General features: G+C 39.2%; 1 protein-coding gene across 1 annotated transcript in view; it reads right to left on the bottom strand.

Moving 5' to 3' along the window:
• auts2a (activator of transcription and developmental regulator AUTS2 a) overlaps positions 1-15,945 on the bottom strand; it is a 181,308-nt gene that overhangs the window by 156,441 nt on the left and 8,922 nt on the right. Inside the window, exons 3-4 of the mRNA XM_077740175.1 lie at positions 12,294-12,373; positions 2,356-2,464 (exon numbers count right to left, since the gene is read on the bottom strand). The gene's annotated coding sequence lies outside the window, so the exon portion shown is untranslated. The remainder of the gene's footprint in view (positions 1-2,355; positions 2,465-12,293; positions 12,374-15,945) is intronic.

The following is a 15,945-nucleotide window of genomic DNA, read 5'->3' as shown; positions in this document are numbered from 1 at the left end:
GTACTTTGAAAAGTGGTGAAATCACACAAAAAAATCACACATTTTCATGTATTTTTACCATTCAAATCTGAGAATGGCTCTCAAGAAATAACATTAGAAAAATACTAATTTACCCCTGCTATAGGGAATTTAATACTCTTACTTGACACTTGCTACTACTGTCTCATAAATTCATGCAATAGGATAAAGTTGTTAGTTAGGCATGAAGTAATCACTCATTCCATCAAAATGAAGAAAAACAAAACAATATTCACAGTGCGCACCCCACACATGATGGCTTCCCTTTTGTGTGCACGAGGTGTTTTAAATGCAGCATAGCTCAAGGGAACTTGAGAAATCAATGAGCCGCTTGGGAGAGCGGCGCCCCACATGAGAGCTCTAACTGGTCTTGGAGCTAGGATTTAAAGGTTGCCTCACAACATGTAGAAATACCCCCCCGACCCCTGTCCTCCTCTGGGAACTTCAGTTTTATTCATAACACTTTGTTTGCTTGGGCTAGACACCGTGTGGCTACGGGTTGTCACTTTTAATATTGGAATATACGATAAGTGTTCCTTTGTGCTGGTCCAAAAGCTCTTATGGTGTTATACAATGTGCTCAAACAAGACAAGACAGCGACTTAAGAGGTAAAAATAAACGGATAGACAGTTCTTTGTTGGTTTGTGGGTTAAGTAAAGGCTACCGTCCTTCTTTTCTACTCAGATGAGGCAGAAAATGCTGTGGTTGTCAGGATATTCCAGACCAAAAAAAGTTCAATGGAACAACTGTGTAATTCTTCACTAAGTCTATATTTTAGCTTCCTAAAGTGTTGGCAGGCCAAAATGCTACCTAAAAAGTATTTGCATTCCCATTAGGTAAGATAAATTAGGTGAATAAATGAGTCTCCTTCTAATAAATATATCACATGCCTTATTAAATGACAAGACTTAATTAGATTTCATAGTTTCTATTTCACTTCAATGAGTAATAATGTTCATTATGTGTCAATCTCTGGTGATGAAATTAAAATAGCACCAAGGCCGGTACTAAAACGCTAATGTGAAGTTCTGTTATAGTAAAAGTGCAGAAGACAGATAGAAAATGTCTATAATAGAATAAAAACAATTAAAATCATGCAGGATAATTTAATATGATTGGAGAAATAACAATTTATGGACCTCAATGATGGTTTTTGTGCTTATTTTGGTCAAATTAACCGTAAATTTACTGATCATTGAAATGAATAAAATACCCCAATCATTACATTATGATTTTTAAAAAAAATACATTACATTACAATATTATACAAATCTAATTTTCCTCAAGACAGACAGTCTCAAAGCCACTTTCCATTGAAGGGAGGCTGCAAAAATCAAATAAAGTGAGGCTGATTTGCACATCATACCACAGCGAACAAACAGGACCCCCCCCCCCCCCCCCCCCCGCCCCCATTTCCTGCTTGCCGGCTATAATGAATCTTTTATGATTTTATAATACATCCAATTATCCTCCCTCTGTTAAAATCACATTGCACCACCTGGAACCACTTTGGCATCCCTTTCTTCTAATATACTTGCCTCATTTACCTACATATTCTCGCAAGTATGTAAATACAACTGATCTTATGGCGTCTTTAGCAGAGGGAAGCGCATTAAGCTTCATTCTTCAGAGTCGATTATGTAAAAAGACTTATAAACTATTGTTGAATCGGCCTATGTTAATTCAGGCAGACTTCTTAAAGTGGCTAGTTTTATGCCACATAAAATTTCATCAGTTTCCGGTAAACACTCGGGGGTTGTTGTCCCCGAGTCTCCTGCAAAATCCAACTCAAGCCCAGAGTTAATGAAAGACCGCAGGTTTGTTTGCGAGTCACAACATAATTGGTGAATAAAACCCGTGCTTGCCTTTAGGCTGCTTGCAGCATAAAATTTAGAAGCATCATCTTCCTTGTACAATTTATTTTCCACGGATTACTTCCCTTCACTCTGTTTCATCTTATTTGAGATTCCCTTTAGGCTTCACTCACATAATCACTCATTTCATCTTTGTTTCCCAATAAACTATTAGAGGGACATGTTAAGCTTGCAACAACAAAATGACTGCATTATAATGAACTCCCATGTGGCACTTGAGCTGTACAATTAGAGATTACGCCAACGTGTCCCAATAGAATGCAGTTTTTTGTGTATTTTTTCCCTGATAATACAGATCAAACATGTATACCACAATCCCAATATAACTACCCGGCTTCCATTAACAAGGCTATTACACAAAGAGCATTTATTTAGTCTGTAAACGGACCCATAGGGGCCATTGGCCGCACATATAGAGAAGATTTTAATTACACTATGAGGCATCTATCTGTTTAGATTGTACCTGAGGGCAGGATTGCTTGTGTGTCTTGGCCTGAAAGAGGAGATTGAAGACAGGAACGGGAGTGCTCAGCCACTGGGAGTCGTTTTTCACTGTCTGCTGGCCAGATTACCTGTCAGATTACAAAACACCCCCGTCAAACGCTGGGAGAGGTGCTTGGCCCAAATACATTGTGATGGCGCTGGGCTCACACAACTACAGATGTTAAAACACTCATGTACTGGAGGACTATGTAAAGGGAGACAGAGAAAAGTGATGAATAATGTTAGGTGGATGCCAGATGAAAAATGAACACTGGCTGTGCTCTATTTGAAGTATGTGTTGAGTTGTGTTTACAAAAGTAAATATGGTCCCTTTGGGAAGTCTCTGCTGTCAGATTTTGTGAAACTGCAGTCAACATTTCAAATGACTTTTTCATGTACACCTGCGATTTGTTCTGTCAAGAAATGGGGAGGTTTTTCACCTGTTGATAATGTACAGGTCAGATGTGGAGGTTGGATTTACACATGGTTTTTGGAGTTTGTTTACCAATGGCATGGTAAGAAAAGCTCTTGTCATTTTATTGGGTTACAATAAAGCAGCAATATTTGCATAAGAAGATCAAATGAAAGGCTGCCATAAATATCAGATGTCAGTCATTCAAAATGGCTACTTGTTAACCAACAAGATGCAACTCTCACTGCATAATTTCGATCGTTCGTTAAACACAACTAAAATAGGTAAGGTTGTACTTAATCCTGAAGAAAATGACAATAATAACGTAACCATTTGCATCATGCTTTTAGCCAAAATTCAAGTTGCAACAATACACTACAAATGTCACTTTTTATCCTCAATTCAGACAGATTTATAAGCAATTCTTTCCTATAATATTTCACCTCGTGAAATAAAAAACGTGGTATGTTGTGGCTTCCGCAGACATCCTCTTATTTAATGGAGGGGAAAGACAGCAATCCCTGTTTAAACAGTGGCTAATCTCATAATTGAATGCAGATTTATTCGAGCCCTTGTGCTTGGGCTGGATTTAATACACTATGGGGAACAGAGCAGGGGGGGGAAGGGCTGCTTTTCTGCCACTGGGGGTCAGACAAGGCAGCAGCATATTGAAAATTGATTCTCACTGCTTTCCAGGAAACCACTGTCATTTATGTGTGACATTAAGGCTCGCCTGCTTGTCCCGGGGAGCGGCGCTGGGATTAACCTCGCCCATGTGAACACCTCCGCCTGCACCGGCACTCAACGGCGAAAATGACCTGCCAGTTGACCTTTGGTGTGTAAATTAATTTCATACGAAGGCAATCATATTATCCTCCAGTCAGCGGCATCTCTAAAGAGCACAAAGGCTATTCCTGCAGCCCGAGGCATAGCGAAGGACTCTGACCAAATGGGAGACTTTGTCATACTAGCGCTACTGCTCTGATTCGTTTATGATAATGATGGCCGTGCCTGAGGTGATGTGGTTTCAGAAATTCATGTATTTAATATGTTAAAGCCTGGAAAGAGATTTGAAATGAATTATCAGACTGGGAGTTTAACCAACATAATTGTTTTGCCTCTATGAATAGATGAGGGCATATTAAAAGATACCTTTATGTAAAAAGGTTTATTGCGACCTAACATCTTTCATGTACTTACTTGTTAGGAAGCCTAATGACCTCAAATTTTCCTCTTTTTATTTAACTGTACTGTACTGATAAATGCAGTATTACTACTTAGGAAATGGGTGTGGCTTACTTTTATCGATAATGGCATTTTGATTAAAATGGATTGATCCAAAGTTGCAGTGATTTCTTTTAAAAATTTGAAACTTTTGGAAGAACAGCCTAATTTAAACTCAAATATGTATCATTTTTCTAACTAAACTAGGAAGTTGGGCACCTTCTTTGTTGAAATAACTTCTGCCTTTTGTCCTTGACAAAAGTCAAAAGCCACTGGGAATCTATGAACTTTTGAAGAAGGCCATCTAGATGTAAGATGGATGATCACAGGATGCTATTTAATGCACAACCCCCTGAATTACATATCTTGTCATATAGACAAGAGGCAATAACATCGTGGAACTCTGTCATGTGTGTTGACAAGGGCCTTATGACAGTCAGACAGGAGGAAGAAAGCCTGCGATAACAGATCTGCCATCTGTTTGGGAGCAGGAAAACACCGAGTCTGACAAGCTGCTTTTATGTTACCTCTGCTCTAAGTGCCAAGCCTTCATCATTCTTCGCCGCACAAGCGCTACACATCACATGTGCGTACGCCTTCAGAGGGAGGCGTAGCCCGGGGCAAGAGAACAGAAGCTCAACCGGGAGAAAGAGAGGGCATAAAACAGCCACGGCAGCAGAGAGGAGACATCAAGGGAGGAAAAAAAAAGTGAGCTTTCACTCAAAAAGGATTACAAAATTGATGCTCTTGTATTCATGGCAATTGTAGCCAATTCAAGGACGCATGTCCACTTCATTATTGAGGTCATCAATGACCCTAAATAACCATTAGTTACTGGCATTGATGATTGATTTCAAAGTACTTACAGTTAATGTATTCTTTATCCTCAGCAAGGAGCGGAGATAAGCTAAAACCACTTTACTGTACTGGAGAGAATATGTCTGTTTGGTGCAGAAGCATATTCAGCTGCCAACTTGTAATGTGGCAATAGACAAGAAAGCAGGTAGAAGCAATAGAAATAAATGCCACGTTACAATCACGAGGAACAGGATTAATAGGTAGAAGGAGTTTAATGGGCGAGAAAAGTGTCTCAAGAACTGATGACTACACCTTTGCATGCAAGCATAATGAAGGCAAATAAGTCTTTCCCTGCAGCCAAAAATGACTCAGGAGAGCTGGTGAGGATTTAATGACCCCTGTTTGTGTAAATAAGTAGTCTGGAGTCTGTTGGCAATGTTAGTCAACAGAGGCCCAACCGAAGATTTTTCTCACTGCAAGAAATAGCTGAACTTTATTTAGTATGCAATACTTGGCAGTAGTTTCTAGTTATGGATTTTCTTTTCTCTCCTATATATATTTCAGGTGTAATGTGTTTAAATTCGGTCTTACTTCTATATTATGGAATGTAAAAGTGAAGGGTGTTTGCGTGGGAAAGTTCAGATAGGGTTCATGCATTACTTACATCAAGTTCTTTTATCAGAGAGCATAAAACTGAAAATATTCACATTAGTAATATTACAGTGTGTTCAAGAGAGTTTTAGGGTTCAAGCGTTTAATACCAAACTTAAATATTGATATAAAGGAAGATTGTAATAGGACCATTTACAAAGTCTGATCATAAACTGTAACATTTTAATGTTGACTTCCGCACAACTGTCAAATGTCATTACGACATGATTAATCTTTACATAGATTCATTTTGTTTAACTAGTCGATTAATAGTGTAGCAGTGGTGTCATGTTTTTTCATCCTCAGATGATGGATGGGTGTCTTTATCAAGAGACATTTTAGCCATTATTGTCACATTAGTGTCTGAGATCAAGTAAATAAAGTGAATTCTTCTGCTCTTCTGAGATGTAAGATCATTTTGTCAGCATACTATAGAGATGCATAAAATATACATAGTACGTATAAACACGTATCTGGTTTTAGCAAACAAATAGCAGAACACAACTGTTCCAACTTGAAAGGGGACTCAAGTGTGATTCTACAATCATGCCCCCAGAATGTAATGGGATCATTTGCCTTCCCTGCAGATATGCAAAGTTTTGTCTGCATGATTATTCATTCGCATCATTTCTCTGCGCACGAGAGCGAGACGCCCGCCAGGGTTCATGATGAGCACAGGGACAGATGTTTTTCATTGTTAACTGAAGTGATGACTACAAGCTCACCTCCATCACCAATGTGAGACACAAAAACAGGATGATTACTTTGCCTTTGTTGCAAATCCATCAAATGACAAGGCCTTTTTTATCCTGTCCAAATATTATTATATACCATATTGTTATTATGCCTATCGTGATATAGCCTGGCCCATTTCACTGTAGTTTTCTGCCTATATTGCACAGAACTAAAAAATATAGATATATGGGGTAGCTTTTTTTTTTTTACATGTACAGGTATTATTATATTTTAATCAATTCTAAATTGCACATCAGACACATCATATTTGTGGACTGGAATTATCAGGAATGGTCTGTAGGCAGATTGTTATATTGAGTACTTTTAATATCTAACTTGTTGGTAATGGTCATGCCGACTAAGTGCATTATGCAGGAGTAACAAAAGGACATGGGGAACCTCATTTGCTCCAGAGGTATTATCTCTTTTTAGTGAGTAAACATGGCAGCTGAGCTAGCCGCGTTCAATGGATATTAAAAGCACTCACTCAGTTAAAAGCAATCTCCGGTGAGTTCTTCTCTTTTGTGCTTGAATGAACTACTAAATGCTAGAGGCGAAACACAGACAGCCTTTTGGTGGTAGCCACATATTTTGGACTTTCCACTCAGCAGTCCATCAATATGTGTGGGCATTTAAAAGAGAATCAATGTCTGCCGGAAGGTAGCTAATTCCCATGCCTTGCGCTTTGTCTAGACTCCAGCACCTTTTGTTACTTAACATCAATCTGCCATGGCGAGAGTAAAAGACCACAATCAGGTTAGTGACAGGTAGACTTTTCAGTGAGATAACATTCTTTTCTTAATCATTAGGGCAAGTGCCTGGACCTGGACATGCTGTGCTTGCTCCACCTCTGCCCTTTAGACAACTTGGTCATGTTACGAATAAATGATAAATACGAGGTACTTTCTTCCTAATGTCCCATTTTTCTTTCGTTTCGAATTAAACCAAGCAACCACTACACTATAAAAACTACAAAATATACAATGCAATGTCAAAATACTATCCAATAGTCAAAGTCAACCCTTATTATGACTTTGCTGGCCTAGGATAACAATTACAACATTAAATTTGTCTGGAAAAGCAAAGTCATTTAGCTACTGTGGTCAGATCACATTGTTTAATAGTCAGTACATTTTACAGGGTGAACTCATTTTCACATGTACGGCAATTAAGAACGCATTTCTGCTTTGTGGAGAGGATTCAAGTACATGACTGACCTGTCGATTGAAGCAATCGCTCTCCCACTCTGTACGAATAGGCTTTTGCCCATCGTAAAGGCTAGTGGATTTCATGTGCCATTGAACTGACACCACATAGATTACAACCACTATCTCTGCCTTCAGCTCCTATCCATTTCTCCCCCAGCTCGAACTACTTCTTTTTAAACTAGCGTCAATAAAGCACCCCCCAGCACACAAACAGACCATCTGATAATAGCTTTGGCCTTCCTTCTACCTCATGTACAAAACACAATCGCCTGGTGTCGAGCTATTTATTGCTGAACCAGGAATGCGATTACTGAGCATGCAGGTACAAAGTACTAAGCGCACTATGAAAATAAAAAGGAGCATGTTAATTTCACGGCCAATTCAGCAAGCCTAATTGAGTCATCTTTTCTTCAACTGCTTAATCCTTTAAAAAAAGACTATGTTTTCATTTCAAGCCTGCTACTGATAAAATAACACCACTATATCAATAAGAAAGTACGAGGTTGCGTGGATGAAATGGATTGCTGTGGACAGGCTATCAGGGCAGAGAGATAAGTCGCCAAGAAGTGTTTAAAAGCCTTGAGAAATGCTTTCAGTGGTTATCTGAAAATCGAGGACCACGGCTTCATTGAGCGTGATGGATTGTGGCAGAAAATCAGTGCAAACTATAGCAGGAGGTGTCTGCTTTATGGTGTATAATCCAAGGCAAAAGCAGATCTATGATATTAAAGTCTTATTCATTTTGTGACTGTGCACCCATACATTACGACTGTTTTTCTACAGAGACAAGTCGAGGGTGTAGCCCCCTTGTCGTTCACTGCAGTGAAGAAAATGAATGGAATGATGCTAAAGACTGCAGTTTTACGTTACTTCTTCTGACAAGCAATCCTTACAAAATGTGAACTTCATTAGCTTTCAACATTGCCTCTTACTTTTGACAGGAGGTCCTACAGTCAACACAGAAGTATAGCTATGGTGATGCTTCAAACTACACATCCAAAGTGGAAAATGAAGTAGAATATCACTTGAATCAATTCGACAGGACACTAAATCTAGTTCCAAGGAAGCAAAGCTAATGGGACAGAAAAGTCCCAAAGCGCAATGCTTATTAAGCCATGACAACATCTGTCGTTTAGCATATGCCCTCTAACTTGATCTCAATAATATATCCGGATCTTAGAATACATTTACATAAAACTTGCATAAGATTGGGTAACACCACTGGTAGGCACACTCTACATCTTGGTTCATCTCTCTCTGCTTATGAATATTAAACACCATATGATCTTGGGATTAAATGTGTTCCTTTTGGTCTGACTGGGACGTTGGATCAAAGTAGAACATGCTCTGGTACATAGTGTCCACAACGAAAAACAAGGAGACCTGGTCAGCTATACAGTGCCTGCCAGTCATGCGCATCTAGATGGTTATGATTATTATACTCGTGCTGTTACAGAAATTGTTGCATGCAAATTCAATATAGGATGAGTTTTTGAAACTGGCCAGTGTTTATTTCAACATTTTTGCTTGGAAATGCATTATTTCACACTTGACTCCCAGCAGTTTAAGACCTGCCAGAAGAAATTCAATGGGTTTTTTAAGAAGATTAATGCATCTAAGATTGTTCAAGACCCAACAGAAACTGCACATATTGTACATTGGCACTTTTAAAACAGTGGAGAAATTCCAGTTAATTTTTTTAAGGCTTCAAATTTTAAAAACTAGGTATCATTCAATGTGACGCCAATACAACAATACAATAAAATGAGTTAGGATAGCCCTCCGAGGGAGACCCTGATAACAAAAAAGAATTAGAGAGACCCCCTCTGGACATCTGCAATATGAGTGCTATCGTTTTTTTTAAACTCAAATCCTGCATATATGAACCATTTGGAACACCACATAGACCAATTTGAAATACATTAAGTGGAAAAGACCATGTCTAAACAAGCTATTGAAGCAATAATTGCTCCGATTGCAAACTGTACAAACAAATATGATGGGATCATAAATACTATTAGTTCCATTTTCGCATGCTACTTTTCATTTTAATGCTCCATTTCACTTCACGCCATCATTACCACGCTGTCGACATTACTCGCCAACATAATTGCAGTTGTATTTACAGATTTACCATGGTAACCAGTGAAGCGGAACAAGCACAGAGAAGGTAAGGTAGGGAAGGTAAACAACTCGATCAGCCTGTGTTGTTTCAATGTATCGGTCGGCCACAATCAGATTTAAGGCCGAATAAAGATCGCGAGCAGATATGTCTTATTATGCTATTCTCGCCTCCTGCCGACTTCCCTTTAGACTCATTCTGATGACAGTCAACGTTTTATTGGCAAACAATCTGGGCTGTTTGCTGGCAGGTAATTTGATATGACACTCGTTGAATGCCATACATCATTTTGACTGCCTCAATGGGGCCATCTGCGCCAGTTCTCGGTTCAAACGGACAGACGGGGGAAATTGAAAAGAATTGAGCCAAGCAACGAGAGTCTATAAAGTGTAATTGGGCGGGTCGTTCTCAGAGCTAGAAGGGAAATTACAGGGCCGTGACTGTATCAACCGGTCAGCAGAAAAGTGGATTTTGCAAAGTGCGCCATTCGGTCTGCGGAGCTGCTCCTGCTCGTTGACCGGAACAGAGGCTTTATCAAGACACATGCCGTTTGGATTTTCTCTTTACACACTTATCCGGTTATCGCAGGCGGGATTTTCAGCAGGACCTTTAGTAATGGAAACGCCGCAGTGGAAAAAAAAACAAAACAAATACATCGATTCAAAAGTGTTATTTTCAAGTAGCCACAGTTAGTCGCTGAGCCCATTTTAACTGCATAAAGGTTAAACAACAGACTATTCATGGCAAGACAAACAACTATATATTGGATTGACAGGGTGGAATATTACTGACAACTACAACAAGCCAAAAGAAGTATAATCTTCTGCAGACCCAATATTGTCTCAGACAAGTACTAAATTAAAGGTATGATTGGTTTAAATGTGTCAAACCATATATATTCAAGTCACAGCACTTTGCATTGAAATGCATCTCTGTAATGATTGCCACATTGCAGAAAAAAATACAACTCTAAAATAGATATAATATAGTTCAATAACACGTCCTTCATTTGCACTTGGCAATGGGACCATATGGTCTTAGTCACACAGTTATGTTAACAAAGTCATTCCTCTACAAAGTATCAGTAATTCCTCTCACTTTTCACCTTTCATCTCCGGGAGATTAGCGATTAATCTGCATTATTTTATGAATGGCTCTGTATTAATATGGCAGCCACTATCACTTTATTGCCCTTTTACGACGCTCTTTTAAATGACATTTTCCTGACTTTTGCTATTGGCAAATGAAATCAAGTAAGACTTAATTCAAGGGCGCGGGCAGGGTTAACAATCACATGATGAGTTCTATGGCTGCTTTCAGCCAGCGTGACCCCCACTGCCACCGACGTTTAAATCTCCACTTGACTAAAATAGAGCTGTCAATGCCAATGGCTTTCCGCCGTAGAGTGCATTCTCTTGCCGCAGTCATTAAACAAACAGGTTGAGGAATATTTAGCCACACAGTGGTTCACTTAGTAGGCTCAATATTTTCAAACACAGGCACCCTGTTGGCTTTGTCCTGACAGATTGGGAGGTGAGTAGGCTTGGAAAGGCCAGCGCTCCAATTACGAGCAGCCTTTGCTTCTTAAATGTCAAACTACTTTACATTAGCCATAGCGCGAAGGCATTCAAATCGCATTAGCGCCGATCTGGCGACAGTCCATCAGACTTTTTCCTGGAGCTCCTCAATTAAAACATTGAAGTTTTCTTTTGAAAAAGAAGAATGACAGGAGAGTGCGTCCACGACCCTTGTGAGGATACACGGTACGAAGAGCAGATGAATAAGAATATAGAAGTTCTACTTCATACGTGAAGAATAGAATACATATCCTTCGGAATACCAAAAACTAGAGTTACTGCACATTTTTCACAGCACATTTAGAGCAATGTTGGGCACTAAATTTGACATTTTTCCAGCATATGCTGCTTTACAAACAGCACCCCGTAAATTCTCCCTGTTTCATGAGTCGCTTTCATGATATCAGTGAAATTTAATCATGTATTATTGCTTAGGATAGACACTCCATCGCATGAATAAATACAGTACTTTTCCCTATCTTGGTAACATCGCTCTATGAACAGAAAATGACCTTGATATTAGGTACTCTTGGCCTATACCACAGGAGTTGCAAGCGTATTCCCCAGAGTAGAGTGAGGTCTGGTCCACAGTGACTGCTGAACTTGTTATTCCTAAGGCTCTTACTCAATGTCCCTCAACCTTTCCCCACTCTTACAAGCCCAGTGAGACCAAGGATCCAGACAGAGAAGAACGCTAACTGGTTGTGCTAATAGGTTGCCAGTCACAGGGGATCAGGAGAGCCACTCAGCCATGCTGGAGCTTTTTTTTTCTCCTCCCCTGGCTCTCAACAGATGCATCATTGCCTCAGGTCTTTGGGGTTTTGGCCCAAAGGGAGAATGCAATTCTGACTTATTTTACGATGACCATGAGAAGAGATCGCAATGATATTGTTAAAAAGTCATTCAGTTCGGTAAAGGGTTTCCTATCCACCTTGATTTGAAAATGAAAAAGCTGCTCATCCCAATACGGTGCCACCCCTGTTTTGAATACGACTTTAATTATGAAACTTATCCACAGTGATTTCAAGGTTGCCATTTTCAAAGTGGAGTGGGGGGGGGGACAAACTTTTAAAGGTCAACTGAAATTGCACTGCTAGGGTGAATAGTAATCAAATCTTAGCTGAATAAACAAATGTAAATAATGCCTCCCTTGAGTCTCTGAGGTCAAAAAAAATGTTCTCTCTGACTCACCTGCGTTTCTCCCAGATGCTCCGGCGTTCTTTCATTCTCCATTTTCCTCAAACATTTCACCCAATGCCAGACTTCAGAACCTGGGAAAGCAAATGTGAAAACGTTAAGCATCCATTTCAAACAATATCATTCAAAACACATTATAGCTGCCCAAGTCAATGTCAACTAACTTATGTACGACAAATCCGTCCTTGACCACCGGACATTATCGTCTACCTGGCAGTTAAAAGCTCGTCCTTGGTTTGAACATTGCTTGGTGTTATCTCAAGGGTATGGACCTCATCCAATAGCCGTATCATGAAAATACAGGGATTCATCTCCAACCTCATTTGCATTTGTTTGTTTTGAAAATTTAGCGGGAGCAAAGAGAATCTTTGTCTTCTGTGAGTGTGTAGCAGCCTGCCAATTGTCATTCTATGACCACATCCAACAGAGGTAACATTAGGTTTACTAATCCACTGCTTTGTTTTGTTATTTCAAATTGCCTGCTAAGGCTGAAGAAGCAAATTAATGGTTTGAAATTCATAGCAATATTGACAAGACTATGAAGCTTATTTGTAGCCTTGTTTGTTGCAGAAATTGGAATTCTTAGTTGTACGTTCATTATTTTTATTCTTTTTAAAAAAGTTATCCTGCCTACTTTACACGACATGATGCCTGGTGTTGGATTTAAGATCTGAAAATTAAAGAGAATATTGTATAAGATTTTGAAAGCTTAAATTGAATGGATTTGTTTCTGAGAACGGTGAGTTTTGGGGATTTATGGCATGTGGTCATGTCATTGTTTAGAATAAACAACTAAAATTCTATCAGGGCAGCCAGTTGCAATTCAATTGAGGGCTGAGTATTGATTTAGATGGAGGCGTTATTACTGTTTAATGCAAGGAATATGAATTCTCGCTGCAAAGCCTTGGGCTATTGTGGAATAATGTTCACACCATCTAGCCTATAGGGAAGAATATAAAACTTAAAAATAAATACTTGTGGCTACGAGCTACTTAGGAGTAGGGAAATATCACTCATAAATGTCATGGAGCCTTTTTGAACATTCTGCTCTCAAGGTAGTGTATACTTTGATTCATGACTCCTATTATGCGGCATATGACAAAGCACTTAGTTCACTTGACAACATTAGAGCAGTTCTAAGAGTGTGATGATTCATAAATGATTGTACTATAATGAAAGAGACTGCGCTTTTGAAAGAGCATTTAGAAGAGGATGTTGTCTATCAACGCGGAGAATGTCGGGAACAACAAATGAGCAGTAATGATGATCACAAAGGAGCTTTGAAGAGTGGAAAAAAAGAGAACAGATAAAGACTTCAGTGATTCCATTACACAGGAACACAACGCAATTCTGTTCTAAATCATATTGATATGTAGTAATAAATACTGCTGACTAGTATGTTAATCATGGACAAGGTTGCTGTTTTTCATTAACTTGTATTGGTCTTAAAGTTGTTTTCCTTAAAATGCTGAAAGATGGCTGCATTTAAGGAGTAATGCTCCGTCTTTTTTAACTGCTGGGTAAAAAAATAAAGGGGAGAGAGATATGTAAGGTGAGCCTGGAAGCAAGGTATCGGATCAGTGGGCAGACACTTATTAATTCTAGAATGCTCAGGGTGCAACAGATTAGGTTTGGCAAAGGTTTTCCTCTGGTCTCCTAAAGCTGATATTTGGGGCAGGAATTATTTATCTAGACAACAACAGTGCACTGCTAGCCTTGAGGCATTAAAGGCTACAACAACAAAAACCTCTGCCAGGTTTCTGTACTCCAACCATTATCAGATGATCTATCAAGGTTCTTCAAACTTTCAAGGGTCATTTTTCTCCAGTGTTTGAAGGGTCCAATGACTAAAACTGCTCTTGCCAAATCAACACAAGATTGATTTCAGGACTCCGAGTCTCTAAAATCATTTGAGAATGTACGTGTTGTAGGACATGTCGGAATCCCCAAAAAAAGATGGAAAAATAAAATACTGACTAACCCATGTAGAATCCTACCTCTGGGCATCTCACAGCAATTTTGAAAGTCATAAAAGAGTTTTGAAAAGTTCATTGCTACACAATTTTACCAGCAGCGGCCCGAGATGGTAGAAGGGATAGTGCTGGTATCATAATTAGCTTTGAGCAGCAGAGGTAATAAGGGTTTTCATTGTTTTTAAATGGCTTTAGTTTTATGGAACAGATGGATGCCTCCTGGAGGGGATGAGAGGTCTGTTAGTTTTCATTCTTCCCACTAAAATTTTTATCTAAAAGAATGAAAGGAGGAATAAGTAACCCAAGCAGGTAGTCAGTCGACCAGTAAAAGATGGAATACATTGGAAGGAACAATGCACTCTGTTCTTTTTCTCAAGAGAGAGATTTTTTCAGCACTTATCTGTGTATTTAAACTGATCTGGGGTTGAACATAGTAAATGATAAGAACCTCATACAGCCTAACTAGCACTTAAAATAGTCAAGATGATGTTGATAGGTGCTAGAGAAACAGTGCCAGACTACACTTGTCAGTAAAAGAATAAAAATATCAAATATTTTGTTAGTTTGAGCGAATTGAGCACATAAAAATCAACATTTTCCAAATATTTGATAACTGAGTACTTGCCAACTTTGCTCATGAAGTACGAAAAATGTTAGACTATCTTGATTGTTGCTATGCGCGTTTCCACTTACTCACAAATACCATCAAGTGTCATCACACCTTCCATTTGAGACTGACTTTAATCAGTCCATAAAAATCCAAGAAATACTCCAGCTTTTTCTATTGCGACTTCTGCAAACATTTAACAGCCACGCCATGCGGATGATATTCTAGAGCGAAATGAGATTTCTGAGGTATCTCATTTCTCGTAACTTTTATTTCTTCTCCACAGCAGTGTTGCTTTCTTGAAATTCACCTTGTAGACATCTCCTCCCCTCTCCGGCTCCACAGACAAAATAAATGAACTGCTCTTGCTTGTTTACGCCAGGCCTCTTGCGCAGTGCACCGGGGTTATGTTTAATGAAACAAAACAAACATCAAGCCACCCTACAGGCAATACGCTATGGTCGTTTGGCCATGTCCTCAGATGACTCGTATAGTGTTCAGGTAGAGTAAGATAACATTGCAAGACAGCATCCGCTAGCAAATCAATGAGTGCCGGTAAATAGAAAAACTAATTGGACAAGTGTAATTCAATCTAGTACCAGATTGACAATCCTGGTATCCATTTTAGCGCTCACGTATAAACCCGGTATGTAACTCTGACATCCAACTCATCTGACAAGCAACCTTGTTTTCCCCGTCATTAACTCATGACAGAGATAGACGGCCAATCCAATTTGCTGCGAGTAAAGGTAAACGAATGACAACCGTGTGATCTAACCATCACTGACAACCGAAACAGGATCGCTCAATGCCAGCCTCTACAATTGAAATGGATTGGAAGTCTATAACTGCCATTGAAAGAATCCAAAATAATGATTATTATCGGGCAAACTTCAGCATGGCATGAAATGGGATGCCATCGTGTAACTCTGTCAAGTTTATATATTCAAAAGGCAAATTAAAAAAGATGTCCAACTGAGTCAGATTCCTTGTTTCTCCAAGCACTATGCAAATACTGTCTTTTTTTGCAACATTGAATTGAGAGAAAGGTAACTAACTGATGGCG

This window comes from Stigmatopora nigra, chromosome 19 (genome assembly GCF_051989575.1).
Source record: "Stigmatopora nigra isolate UIUO_SnigA chromosome 19, RoL_Snig_1.1, whole genome shotgun sequence".
Lineage (NCBI taxonomy): Eukaryota > Metazoa > Chordata > Actinopteri > Syngnathiformes > Syngnathidae > Stigmatopora > Stigmatopora nigra.
Note: the sequence above shows the minus strand (reverse complement) of the source record. Positions and strands in the feature narration are given on the sequence as shown.